The sequence below is a fragment of the Triticum urartu genome, chromosome 1A (genome assembly GCF_056163025.1).
Source record: "Triticum urartu cultivar PI428250 chromosome 1A, HENAU_Tu73, whole genome shotgun sequence".
Classification (NCBI taxonomy): domain Eukaryota; kingdom Viridiplantae; phylum Streptophyta; class Magnoliopsida; order Poales; family Poaceae; genus Triticum; species Triticum urartu.
This window is the reverse complement of record NC_141873.1, coordinates 343,158,342-343,172,641: the sequence shown is the minus strand read 5'-3', so window position 1 is coordinate 343,172,641 and position 14,300 is coordinate 343,158,342.

Here is a 14,300-nt window from a genome sequence, read left to right as displayed (position 1 = left end):
TTACTCATTCGAGGACATCCACTTGTTGTTTTGATTGTTTGGTTTCCTTTTCTTTTGGCCAAGTGGATGGACAAGAATGCCTAAGAACCTTATCTAGCTATCTATGCTTTTTTCGTCTCAAACTCTATTCATGCTACATCACAAAATTTGATCAAGTCAGATTCGAACCACTCTGTGTAAGGAGCACTCGGAGTCCCCGATTCGTCATAGACTTAAACTTCCAAAACTTCTTTGTGCGTTTCGGTCTGACCGATTCACCCATTTCGGTCATACCGATATCACTAAGTCGATCTAGGTTTTCAATCTCGGTGCAACCGATTTGAACTTTTCGGTCACACCGAGTTGCAGTAACTGCTTGCAGTTATGCATCTCGGTGCCAACGAGTTGTTCCACTCGGTCACACTGACAGGGTCGGGCTATATATACCCACGGGCAAAATTTTGGAAATTTTCTCGGAACCCTTTCGCCCGCGCTTAGCCCGCTCTGCCTCCAGGGTCTCCAGATCGTCCTCCTCGTAGCCAGTTGCCTCCTACCGCTGGTCTCCGCTGCCGTCAATGGGAATCATCCCCGCCGTTGCCGCCATAGCGAGTTCATCGCCGAACTAGGGTATGAACTCGATCACTGTGCTATCCTTATCTGATTCCTAGCACATTGTGTTCGCCATGTATCTTGCCACGATTGAGATCTTTCTATCCATCGAAAACACTCCGTAGTTTAGTAATGAATTAAAAATTTAGGGTTAGGTTTTCGCCGAAACGATCTTGGACCCATCGAGTTGTGGAACTCGGTACCACCGATTCGGCTCAGGCCATTGCACATGTGATTCTCGGTCTAACCGAGAATTGCAAATCGGTGTTACCGAGTTCAGGACTTTGTGAAACCCTAGCAGTCTCGGTGCCACCGAACTGTGACTCGGTCTGACCGAGTTCACTAGTTTAGGTTCCAACAGCTGCTTCGGTATCACCGAGTTTACAAATCGGTTGATCCGAAATGCTTTCCGAGGAAAACTAAAACTAAGTTTTTGATTCATTCTTTTGTAAAAAAACCTCTGTATTTTGTGATGCTCATCCACTCTATCTCATCTATAATCTATTCACAGGGTCAGTTGTCAGAGATTGCAATATGTCTGATCAAAGTGACAGCCAGAACAGGGAAGAGGAGCAGGTTCAGATGAGTGAGGGCACTAGTCCCTCTAGCAGCTCTGATGAGGGTAGCAGGAGCACCCCAAGCAACTTACCCAAAGCTGCCACCAGGGCCAGAAAGAAGAAAACTTCTGAATTTGAGGATGAAGACTATGTGGTAGTTGAGGATGAGGCCACTTCCAAGAAGGAAGTGGTTAAAAAGGAATATAGCACTGCTGCTGCCACCAAGCCAGGAATGAAGCAAAAGGTTCCTGGCAAGAGAGCTCCAATGTCTAAAGCCAGAGCCTCTTCTCAAGTACCTTTGGAATCTGAACCCAAAGAGGCTGATGCAGAAGGGAAGAAGAGGAAAGAGAGGGTCAAAAAGACCACTGCCAGAGTGCTTGGGAGATCCTCAATCATGAAAGACTCTGAAGATGAGGAAGAGGAAGAGGATGCAGCACCAGCACCCAAAGTTCAAAAGTTTATGGGAGATGCTATAAGGGCAGGGGTTGTTCCATCTAAGCCTAAGACTGCTCCTAAGGCTGCTGCTCCAGCTCCAAAGCCAAAACCAAAGAGGAGCACCAGGAGCATCCCTACTGAGGAAAAGAACAAGGCCCCAGTGCCTGAAGCTGAAATGGAAGAAGAAGATGATGAGTCACATGTCTTGAGGAAGTTGAAGCCAAAAATTCCAGATCACAATGATGCTCATCCAGTAGCTGAGAACATGAAGATAAGGAAGGATTCAAGATTGAGGCTATGGAGAGAGTCAGATCCATATGCCACCAGAAGGAGAACTGCTGTGGACTACAGGTTCCATACCAAAGAACAATAGGATTTCTATGAGACAGTGTTGCTTGACAAGAAACCAATAGTATGTGACATGAGATGGGTTGATTGGAAATTCATTGAGGAAAATGAGGATCACCTCCCTAGTGTATATGACAGCTTCAAGGCGTGTGGAATCGATGAGTTTGTGGCTCAGAAGCTCACAAAGTGGAATGATGAGCTCATCATGCAGTTCTACTCCACAGCTCATTTCTACCCACATGGAAGGATTGTCTGGATGTCTGAAGGCACTAGGTACCAGTCAACAGTAGCAGAATGGGCTCAGTTGATCAATGCCCCAGAAGAACAAGAAAATGACTTGGGATGTCTATGCCAAGAAGAAGAAGGATCACAACACCATGGCACACATGTACAAAGAGATCCCAGATGCTGCTCTTGAGACACACAAGTTTGGATCAGTACATTACCTTCTGCCAGGCTTGCCAACAATCAACTGGATCCTGAGGCACACTCTCTTGCCAAAGTGAGGTGATCACAAGATGATCAGAGGTCACTCCATCAACTTGCTGCACATTTTTGATGTTCCACAAAAGTTCAAGGTCATGAGTCTTATAGTTGAAACTATCAAGAGGACAACTGCTGACCAAAAGAGAAGCTGTGGGTATGCCCCACAGATCCAGGAGTTGATTAACTCCAAGATGGGCACTGGCACATACTTGTTGGACAAGGTTCACATGCCTATCTATCTAGAATTTGAGGACAACCAAGTGGTTATGAATGAGGATGAACCATCTTCTGTGCATGTTCAAGCAAAGAGGAAGAAGGCAAGGGTTGAGAAAGCTGCAAGGATGCCAACCATGGAAGAGGCATCTCAGTATCTTCTGAAGAGCAAGCAAGATCAGCTTGGCTACTTGATTGCATCCACTCTAAGGATTGAGAAAGGGCTGGCCACCCTAACTCAAAACCAGAAGAGCTTGGAAAGGATCGTGGAGCAGAAGTTCTATGACATGGATGTGAAGGTAACTGAGATCTAGTCTGTTATGGAGCAACTTCAGGATGATATGCAGGAGAGGAAGGGCAAGACAACCACTGATGCATTTGCCAGAGTGCCTAGAGCTCAGAGATCTGCTGCAATGCCTATTCCAGACACCAGAGCAACTTCATCTGCACCAGCTACAGCTTCTGTGCCACCAGCTCCAGCACCTACTCCATCAGCTCCATCTACATCGACTGAAGCTTTCGTTCTTGGAGTTATCCAGACACCATCACCTGAAGACCAAACCTGAGAGACGATTTAGTGCTATGCATTTTCTACGAACTTTTTGGTAACTTGTTGCCAAAGGGGGAGAAAAATGTATAGATCATAGGCTTCGAGAGAGAGCGTTGTTTTTTTATTCTCTCTTGCTTTGGTGGTTGAACTTTATTTGCTTGTTTGAGATACTTTCTGTCTCTGTGATACTTGGATGATCATGTGTGTTTGATCATATGCTACTTTAATGCTTGTTGGATGACATTATCATTTTATCTCTATATGATCATTCACTTTGCTTGGTGATGAGTGCATGTATTTAATTATTATCATTTTGAGCGCTCCACCAAGATGTATGTGACATGGAAGAGTAACCCATGAGCCTAACTCTCTGTGCATTTGCAGTCCAAAGCAAATCATAAACTATGCACAAATTTACGGGGAGCTCTTGCTTTTCACATACTTCTCAAAGTGACAATGTTTTTCATTCTTATTATCATTCGTCGAAGCTTTGATCTATATGTTGTCATCAATTACCAAAAAGGGGGAGAGTGAAAGTGCAACTATCCCTAGGTGGTTTTGGTAATTCCTAACAACATATAGCTCACTGAGCTAACATTATTCCAAGATTAATATTTCAGGAAAAGCTCAATAAATGGCATGTCATGGATGAGGAAAGTGGACCCCTCAAAATACTAAGGACAAAAAGATTGGCTCAAGCTCAAAGCTCAAGACTCTACATTTTATATTTTAGTGATCCAAGATCACATTGAGTCTATAGGAAAAGCCAATACTATCAAGGAGGGATGAGGTGTTGCTTGATGAGGTTCTTGCTTCATAGTGCTTAGTGATATGCTCCAAAACCCTCAACTACCTTCCCACATACACATATGACCTAAACCAAAAGTCAAACTCGGCCCCATCGATTCTTTCTATCCGGCGCCACCGAGTTCAGATGTCATAGCCACTGCCACAAACCCTAGGCAAATCGGTCTCACCGATAGGTATTTCGGTCACACCGAGATGGGTTGTAATCTCTCTATTTCCCTTCGTAACGTTTCGGTCCCACCGAGATTGCAGTGTAAACTCTCTGTTTTCCTTCGTAACGTTTCGGTCCTATCGATATGAGCGATCGGTCCCACCGGGTTTACCTGACCAACTCTCTGGTTAGCTTATTACCAAAATCGATCCCACCGAATTTGTGTAATCGGTCACACCGAGATTACGTTATGCCCTAACCCTAACCATTTTGGTCCTACCGAGTTGCATCTCAGTCCCACCGAAAATCCTAACGGTCACTAGGTTTGCTAAATTGGTCTGACCGAGTTTCTCAATTCGGTCTCACCGAGATTGGTAAATTGTGTGTAACAGTTAGTTTTTGTGTGGAGGCTATATATACCCCTCCACCCACTCTTCATTCGAGGAGAGAGCCATCAAAACATACCTACACTTCCAATACACATTTTCTGAAGAGAGAACCACCTACTCATGTGTTGAGGCCAAGATATTCCATTCCCACCATATGAATCTTGATCTCTAGCCTTCCCCAAGTTGCTTTCCACTCAAATCTTCTTTCCACCAAATTCATATCCTGTGAGAGAGAGTTGAGTGTTGGGGAGACTATCATTTGAAGCACAAGAGCAAGGAGTTCATCATCAACACACCATTTGTTACTTCTTGGAGAGTGGTGTCTCCTAGATTGGCTAGGTGTCACTTGGGAGCCTCCGACAAGATTGTGGAGTTGAACCAAGGAGTTTGTAAGGGCAAGGAGATGGCCTACTTCGTGAAGATCTACCGCTAATGAGGCAAGTCCTTCGTGGGCTATGGCCATGATGGGATAGACAAGGTTGCTTCTTCGTGGACCCTTTGTGGGTGGAGCCCTTCGTGGACTCATATATATAGGGAAGGGGAGGGGCTGCGCCCCCTCTAGGGTTCCCACCCCTAGGGGGGGCGGCAGCCCTAGATGGGGAACAAGGGTGGCGGCCAAGAGGGGATGGGAGAGGGAGGCGCAGCTAGATGGGCCCTAAGGCCCATCCCCTTTAGGGTTTGCCCCCTTCCCACCTCTTAGGCGCCATGGGCACTTGTGGGAGGCACACCAGCCCACTAAGGGGCTGGTCCCTCACCACTCTTGGCCCATGCAAGCCTCCGGGGTTGGTGGCCCCACTTGGTGGACCCCCGGGACCCTCCCGGTGGTCCCGGTACATTACCGATAAACCCCGAAACTCTTCCGGTGTCCAAAACAGGACTTCCCATATATAAATATTTACCTCTGGACCATTCCGGAACTCCTCGTGACGTCCGGGATCTCATCCGGGACTCCGAACAACATTCGGTAACCACATACAAACTTCCTTTATAACCCTAGCGTCATCGAACCTTAAGTGTGTAGACCCTACGGGTTCGGGAGACATGCAGACATGACCGAGACGTTCTCCGGTCAATAACCAACAGCGGGATCTGGATACCCATGTTGGCTCCCATATGTTCCACGATGATCTCATCGGATGAACCACGATGTCAAGGACTTAATTAATCCCGTATACAATTCCCTTTGTCTATCGGTACGATACTTGCCCGAGATTCGATCGTCGGTATCCCGATACCTTGTTCAATCTCGTTACCGGCAAGTCTCTTTACTCGTTCTGTAACACATCATCCTATGATCAACTCCTTGAACACATTGTGCACATTATGATGATGTCCTACCGAGTGGGCCCAGAGATACCTCTCCGCTTACACGGAGTGACAAATCCCAGTCTCGATTCGTGCCAACCCAACAGACACTTTCGGAGATACCCGTAGTGCACCTTTATAGCCACCCAGTTACGTTGTGAAGTTTGGCACACCCAAAGCATTCCTACGGTATCCGGGAGTTGCACAATCTCATGGTCTAAGGAAATGATACTTGACATTAGAAAAGCTTTAGCATACGAACTACATGATCTTGTGCTATGCTTAGGATTGGGTCTTGTCCATCACATCATTCTCCTAATGATGTGATCCTGTTATCAATGACATCCAATGTCCATGGTCAGGAAACTGTAACCATCTATTGATCAACGAGCTAGTCAACTAGAGGCTTACTAGGGACATGGTGTTGTCTATGTATCCACACATGTATCTGAGTTTCCTATGAATACAATTCTAGCATGGATAATAAACGATTATCATGAACAAGGAAATATAATAATAACTAATTTATTATTGCCTCTAGGGCATATTTCCAACAGTCTCCCACTTGCACTAGAGTCAATAATCTAGTTCACATCGCCATGTGATTAACACTCACAGGTCACATCGCCATGTGACAAACATCCAAGAGTTTACTAGTGTCATTAAACTAGTTCACATCATCATGTGATTAAGACTCAATGAGTTCTGGGTTAGATCATGTTGCTTGTGAGAGAGGTTTTAGTCAACGGGTCTGAACCTTTCAGATCCGTGTGTGCTTTACAAATATTTATGTCATCTCCTAGATGCAGCTACCACGTTCTATTTGGAGCTATTCCAAATAACTGTTCTACTATACGAATCCAGTTTACTACTCAGAATAATCTGGATTAGTGTCAAAGTTTGCATCGGTGTAACCCTTTACGACGAACTCTTTTACCACCTCCATAATCGAGAAAATTCCTTAGTCCACTAGTTACTAAGGATAACTTTGACCGCTGTCCTGTGATCCGTTCTTGGATCACTCTTGTACCCCTTGACTGACTCATGGCAAGGCACACTTCAGGTGCGGCACACAGCATAGCATACTGTAGAGCCTATGTCTTAAGCATAGGGGACGACCTTCGTCCTTTCTCTCTATTCTGCCGTGGTCGAGCTTTAAGTCTTAACTTCATACCTACAACTCAGGCAAGAACTCCTTCTTTGACTGATCCATCTTGAACACCTTCAAGATCATGTCAAGGTATGTGCTCATTTGAAAGTACCATTAAGCATTTTGATCTATCCTTATAGATCTTGATGCTCAATGCTCAAGCAGCTTAATCCAGGCTTTCCATTGAAAACACTTTCCAAATAACCCTATATGCTTTCCAGAAATTCTACGTCATTTCCGATCAACAATATGTTAAAACATATACTCATCAGAAATTCTATAGTGCTCCCACTCACTTCTTTGGAAATACAAGTTTCTCATAAACTTTGTATAAACCCAAAATCTTTGATCATCTCATCAAAGTGTACATTCCAACTCCGAGATGCTCACTCCAGTACTCAGAAGGATTGCTGGAGCTTTGCATCCTTATTAGCATCTTTTCAGGATTGACAAAACCTTTTGGTTGTATCACATACAACCTTTCCTCAAGAAAATCGTCGAGGAAACAATGTTTTGACATCCTATCTGCAAGATTTCATAAATAATGCAGTAATCGCTAATATAATTCCAACAGACTCTTAGCATCGCTACGAGTGAGAAAGTCTCACCGTAGTCAACTCCTTGAACTTGTCAGAAAAACATCTTAACGACAAGTTGAGCTTTCTTAATGGTGACATTTACCATCATTGTCCGTCTTCCTTTTAAAATCCATCTGCACTCAATAGCCTTACGACCATCGAGCCGTTCTGCCAAAGTCTACACTTTGTTTTCATACATGGATCCTCTCTCGGATTTTATGGCCTCAAGCCATTTATCGGAATCCAGGCCCACCATCGCTTCTCCATAGCTCGTAGGTTCATTGTTGTCTAGCAACATGACTTCCAAGATAGGATTACGTACCACTCTGAAGTAGTACGCATCCTTGTCATCCCACGAGGTTTGGGAGTGACTTGATCCGAAGTCTCATGATCAATATCATAAGCTTCCACTTCAATTGGTGTAGGTGCCACAGGAACAACTCTTTGTGCCCTGCTATACACTAGTTGAAGTGACGGTTCAATAACCTCATCAAGTCTCCACCATCCGCCCACTCAATTCTTTCGAGAGAAACTTTTCTCGAGAAAGGACCCGATTCTAGAAACAATTGCTTTCGGATCTGAGACAGGAGGTATACCCAACTGTTTTTGGGTTGTCCTATGAAGATGCATTTATCCGCTTTGGGTTCGAGCTTATCGGCCTGAAACTTTTCCACATAAGCGTCGCAGCCCCAAACTTTTAAGAAATGACAGCTTAGGTTTCTCTAAACCATAGTTCATACGGTGTCATCTCATCGGAATTACGTGGTGCCCTATTTAAAGTGAATGTGGTTGTCTCTAATGCTTAACCCATAAACTATTGTGGTAATTCGATAAGAGACATCATGGCATGCATCATATCCAATAGGGTGCAGTTATGATGTTCGGACACACCATCACACTATGGTGTTCCAGGCTGTATTAGTTGTGAAACGATTTCCACAATGTCTTAATTTTGTGCCAAACTCGTAATTCAGATATTCATCTCTATGATCATATCATAGATCTTTTATCCTCTTGTCACGACGATCTTTCAACTTCACACTGAAATTACTTGAACCTTTCAATAATTCAGACTCGTGATTCATCAAGTAAACGTACTCAACATCTACTCAAATCATCTGTGAAGAAAGAACATAACGATATCCACTACATGCCTCAGCACTCATTGGACTGCACACATCAAAATGTATTACTTCCAACAATTTGCTTTCTAGTTCCATTTTACTGAAACCGAGGCTTTCAGTCATCTTGCCCATGTGGTATGATTTGCATGTCTCAAGTGATTCAAAATCAAGTGAGTCCAAACGCTCCATTTGCATGGAGCTTCTTCATGCATATCTACCAATAGACATGGTTCGCATGCCTCAAACTTTTCAAAAATGAGTGAGTCCAAAGATCCATCAACATGGAGCCTCTTCATGCGTTTTATACCGTTATGACTTAAGTGGCAGTGCCACAAGTAGGTGGTACTATCATTACTATCTTATGGCATGAACATGTGTATCACTATGATCGAGATTCAATAAACCATTCATTTTAGGTGTAAGACCATTGAAGGTATTATTCAAATGAACAGAGTAACCATTATTCTCCTTAAATGAATAACCGTATTGCGATAGACATAATCCAATCATGTCTATGCTCAACACAAACACCAATCTCGATGGTAGAAGGAGCGTACGATATTTGATTATATCAACATTGGAAACACTTCCAACACATACCATCAGCTCACCTTTAGCTAGTCTCCGTTTATTCCGTAGCTTTTATTTCGAGTTACTAACACTTAGCAACCGAACCGGTATCTAATACCCTGGTGCTACTAGGAGTACTAGTAAAGTACACATTAACACAATGTATATCCAATATACTTCTATCGACCTTGCCAGCCTTCTCATCTACCAAGTATCTAGGGTAATACTGCTCCAGTGGCTGTTCCCCTTATTACAGAAGCACTTAGTCTCGGGTTTGGGTTCAACCTTGGGTTTCTTCACTAGAGCAGCAGCTGATTTGCCGTTTCATGAAGTATCCCTTCTTGCCCTTGCCCTTCTTGAAACTAGTGGTTTCACCAACCATCAACAATTGATGCTCCTTCTTGATTTCTACTTTTGTGGTGTCAAACATCGCGAATATCTCAAGGATCATCATATATGTCCCTGATATATTATAGTTCATCACGAAGCTCTAGCAGCTTGGTGGTAATGACTTCGGAGAAACATCACTATCTCATCTGGAAGATCAACTCCCACTTGATTCAAATGATTGTTGTACTCAGACAATCTGAGCACAAGCTCAACAATTGAGCTTTTCTCCCTTAGTTTGCAGGCTAAGAAAATCGTCGGAGGTCTTATACCTCTTGACGTGGGCACGAGCCTGAAATCCCAATTTCAGCCCTCAAAACATCTCATATGTTTCGCGACGTTTCATAATGTCTTAGGTGCCCCAACTCTAAACCATTTAACTGAACTATCACGTAGTTATCAAGACGTGTATGTCAGATGTTCGCAACATCCACAGACGACGTTCGAGGTTCAACACACTGACGGTGCATTAAGGACATAAGCCTTCTATGAAGCAATGAGGACAATTCTCAGTTTACGGACCTAGTCCGCATATTTGCTACTATCAACTTTCAACTAATTTTTCTCTAGGAACATATCTAAACAGTAGAACTGAAGCGTGAGCTACGATATAATTTGCAAAATCCTTTTGACTATGTTCAGGATAATTAAGTTCATCTTATGAACTCCCACTTAGATAGACATCCCTCTAGTCATCTAAGTGATTACATGATCCGAGTCAACTAGGCCGTGTCCGATCATCACGTGAGACGGACTAGCCAACGTCGGTGAACATCTTCATGTTGATCGTATCTTCTATACGACTCATGCTCGACCTTTCGGTCTTCTGTGTTCCGAGGCCATGTCTGTACATGCTAGGCTCGTCAAGTTAACCCTAAGTGTTTTGCTGTGTTCCAAGGCCATGTCTGTACATGCTAGGCTCGTCAACACCCGTTGTATGTGAACGTAAGGATCTATCACACCCGATCATCACGGCGTGCTTCGAAACGACGAACTGTAGCAACGGTGCACAGTTAGGGGAGAACACTTCTTGAAATTTTAATGAGGGATAATCTTATTTACTATCGTCGTTCTAAGTAAACAAGATGCATAAACATAATAAACATCACATGCAATTATATAGTAGTGACATGATATGGCCAATATCATATAGCTCCTTTGATCTCCATCTTGGGGCTCCATGATCATCTTGTCACCGGCATGACACCATGATCTCCATCATCGTGTCTTCTTGAAGTTGTCACGTCATCTATTACTTCTACTACTACAGCTAACGGTTAGCAATAAACTAAAGTAATTACATGACGTTTATGTTGACTCGCAGGTCATAAATAAATTAAGACAACTCCTATGGCTCCTGCCGGTTGTCATACTCATCGACATGCAAGTCGTGATTCCTATTACAAGAACATGATCAATCTCATACATCACATATATCATTCATCACATCCTTTGGCCATATCACATCACATAGCATACCCTGCAAAAACAAGTTAGACGTCCTCTAATTGTTGTTTGCATGTTTTACGTGGCTGCTATGGGTTTCTAGCAAGAACGTTTCTTACCTACGCAAAGACCACAACGTGATATGCCAATTGCTATTTACCCTTCATAAGGACCCTTTTCATCGAATCCGATCCGACTAAAGTAGGAGAGACAGACACCCGCTAGCCACCTTATGCAACTAGTGCATGTCAGTCGGTGGAACCTGTCTCACGTAAGAGTACGTGTAAGGTCGGTCCGGGCCGCTTCATCCCACGATGCCGCCGAATCAAGATAAGACTAGTAATGGCAAGCATATTGAACAAAATCAACGCCCACAACTACTTTGTGTTCTACTCGTGCATAGAATCTACGCAATAGACCTAGCTCTGATCCCACTGTTGGGTAACGTAGCATAAATTCAAAATTTTCCTACGTGTCACCAAGATCTATCTATGGAGAGACTAGCAACGAGGGGAAGGAGAGTGCATCTACATACCCTTGTAGATCGCTAAGCGGAAGCGTTCAAGTGAACGGGGTTGATGGAGTCGTACTCGTCGTGATTCAAATCACCGATGACCAAGTGCCGAACGGACGGCACCTCCGCGTTCAACACACGTACAGCCCGGTGACGTCTCCCACGCCTTGATCCAGCAAGGAGAGAGGGAGAGGTTGAGGAAGACTCCATCCAGCAGCAGCACAACGGCGTGGTGGTGATGGAGGAGCGTGGCAATCCTGCAGGGCTTCGCCAAGCACCACAGAAGAGGAGGGAGAGAGAGATGCAGGGCTGCACCAACAAGAGATCGAATCGCGTGTCTTATGGGCAGCCCTAGGCCTCAAATATAGGGAAGGGGAGGGGCTGCGCCCCCTCTAGGGTTCCCACCCCTAGGGGGGGGCAGCCCTAGATGGGGAACAAGGGTGGCGGCCAAGAGGGGATGGGAGAGGGAGGCGCAGCTAGATGGGCCCTAAGGCCCATCCCCTTTAGGGTTTGCCCCCTTCCCACCTCTTAGGCGCCATGGGCACTTGTGGGAGGCACACCAGCCCACTAAGGGGCTGGTCCCTCACCACTATTGGCCCATGCAAGCCTCCGGGGTTGGTGGCCCCACTTGGTGGACCCCCGGGACCCTCCCGGTGGTCCCGGTACATTACCGATAAACCCCGAAACTCTTCCGGTGTCCAAAACAGGACTTCCCATATATAAATCTTTACCTCCGGACCATTCTGGAACTCCTCGTGACGTCCGGGATCTCATCCGGGACTCCGAACAACATTCGGTAACCACATACAAACTTCCTTTATAACCCTAGCGTCATCGAACCTTAAGTGTGTAGACCCTACGGGTTCGGGAGACATGCAGACATGACCGAGACGTTCTCCGGTCAATAACCAACAGCAGGATCTGGATACCCATGTTGGCCCCCACATGTTCCACGATGATCTCATCGGATGAACCACTATGTCAAGGACTTAATTAATCCCGTATACAATTCCCTTTGTCTATCGGTACGATACTTGCCCGAGATTCGATCGTCGGTATCCCGATACCTTGTTCAATCTCGTTACCGGCAAGTCTCTTTACTCGTTCCGTAACACATCATCCCATGATCAACTCCTTGAACACATTGTGCACATTATGATGATGTCCTACCGAGTGGGCCCAGAGATACCTCTCCGCTTACACGGAGTGACAAATCCCAGTCTCGATTCGTGCCAACCCAACAGACACTTTCGGAGATACCTGTAATGTACCTTTATAGCCACCCAGTTACGTTGCGACGTTTGGCACACCCAAAGCATTCCTACGGTATCCGGGAGTTGCACAATCTCATGGTCTAAGGAAATGATACTTGACATTAGAAAAGATTTAGCATACGAACTACATGATCTTGTGCTATGCTTAGGATTGGGTCTTGTCCATCACATCATTCTCCTAATGATGTGATCCCGTTATCAATGACATCCAATGTCCATGGTCAGGAAACTGTAACCATCTATTGATCAACGAGCTAGTCAACTAGAGGCTTACTAGGGACATGGTGTTGTCTATGTATCCACACATGTATCTGAGTTTCCTATCAATACAATTCTAGCATGGATAATAAACGATTATCATGACCAAGGAAATATAATAATAACTAATTTATTATTGCCTCTAGGGCATATTTCCAGCAGTTTTACCCAGGTTCGGGCCCTCTTGATGGAGGTAAAACTCGACGTCCTGCTTGATTAATATTGATGATATGGGTAGTACAAGAGTAGATCTACCACGAGATCAGAGAGGCTAAACCCTAGAAGCTAGCCTATGGCATGATTGTTGTTCTATATGTTGTCCTACGGACTAAAACCCTCCGGTTTATATAGACACGGAGAGGGTTAGGGTTACACAAAGTCGGTTACAATGGTTGGAGATCTACATATCCGTATCGCCAAGCTTGCCTTCCACGCCAAGGAAAGTCCCTTCCAGACACGGGACGAAGTCTTCAATCTTGTATCTTCATAGTCCAGGAGTCCGGCTGAAGGTATAGTCCGGCCATCCGGACACCCCCTAATCCAGGACTCCCTCAGTAGCCCCTGAACCAGGCTTCAATGACGACGAGTCCGGCACGCAGATTGTCTTCGGCATTGCAAGGCGGGTTCCTCCTCCAAGTACTTCATAGAAGATTTTGAACACAAAGATAGTGTCCGGCTCTGCAAAATAAGTTTCCACGTATGTCCATAGAGAGAATAATATTTACACAATTCTAATCTGCTGACGTATTCTGTAGTGTGACGCACCACGGCCAGGCCTTTATTCGAATCGTTTTATTATCCCACCTCAGCGCGTCATGCGAGGCGGTTTCCTTGGCACGTCTTGTTAAAGCAGAGATCGTGTCCCCTTATTCCGTGATTCTCATCAATACGGGCGTGGGTAACCCAACCGCTTCTAGGACTCCTAGACTATAGGCAAGTCCAAACGGCCATGGAGAGGATGCTTGATATTCACCCTCTTTATAAAGGGACAAGGCTTTTATTTTTCCCCTCCCGTGCTCAATCGAATCCTTCCCCCACCTCAAGCTCAGACACCCAAAGTTCAGGTCAGGTGCTCCATACCTTCAATCATGTCCGGATCTAGCCTTCAAGGCCGATGGGTGCCTTCCTCCGTCACGGAAGAAGACATCAAAAAGTTGAGGGAGGCCAGAT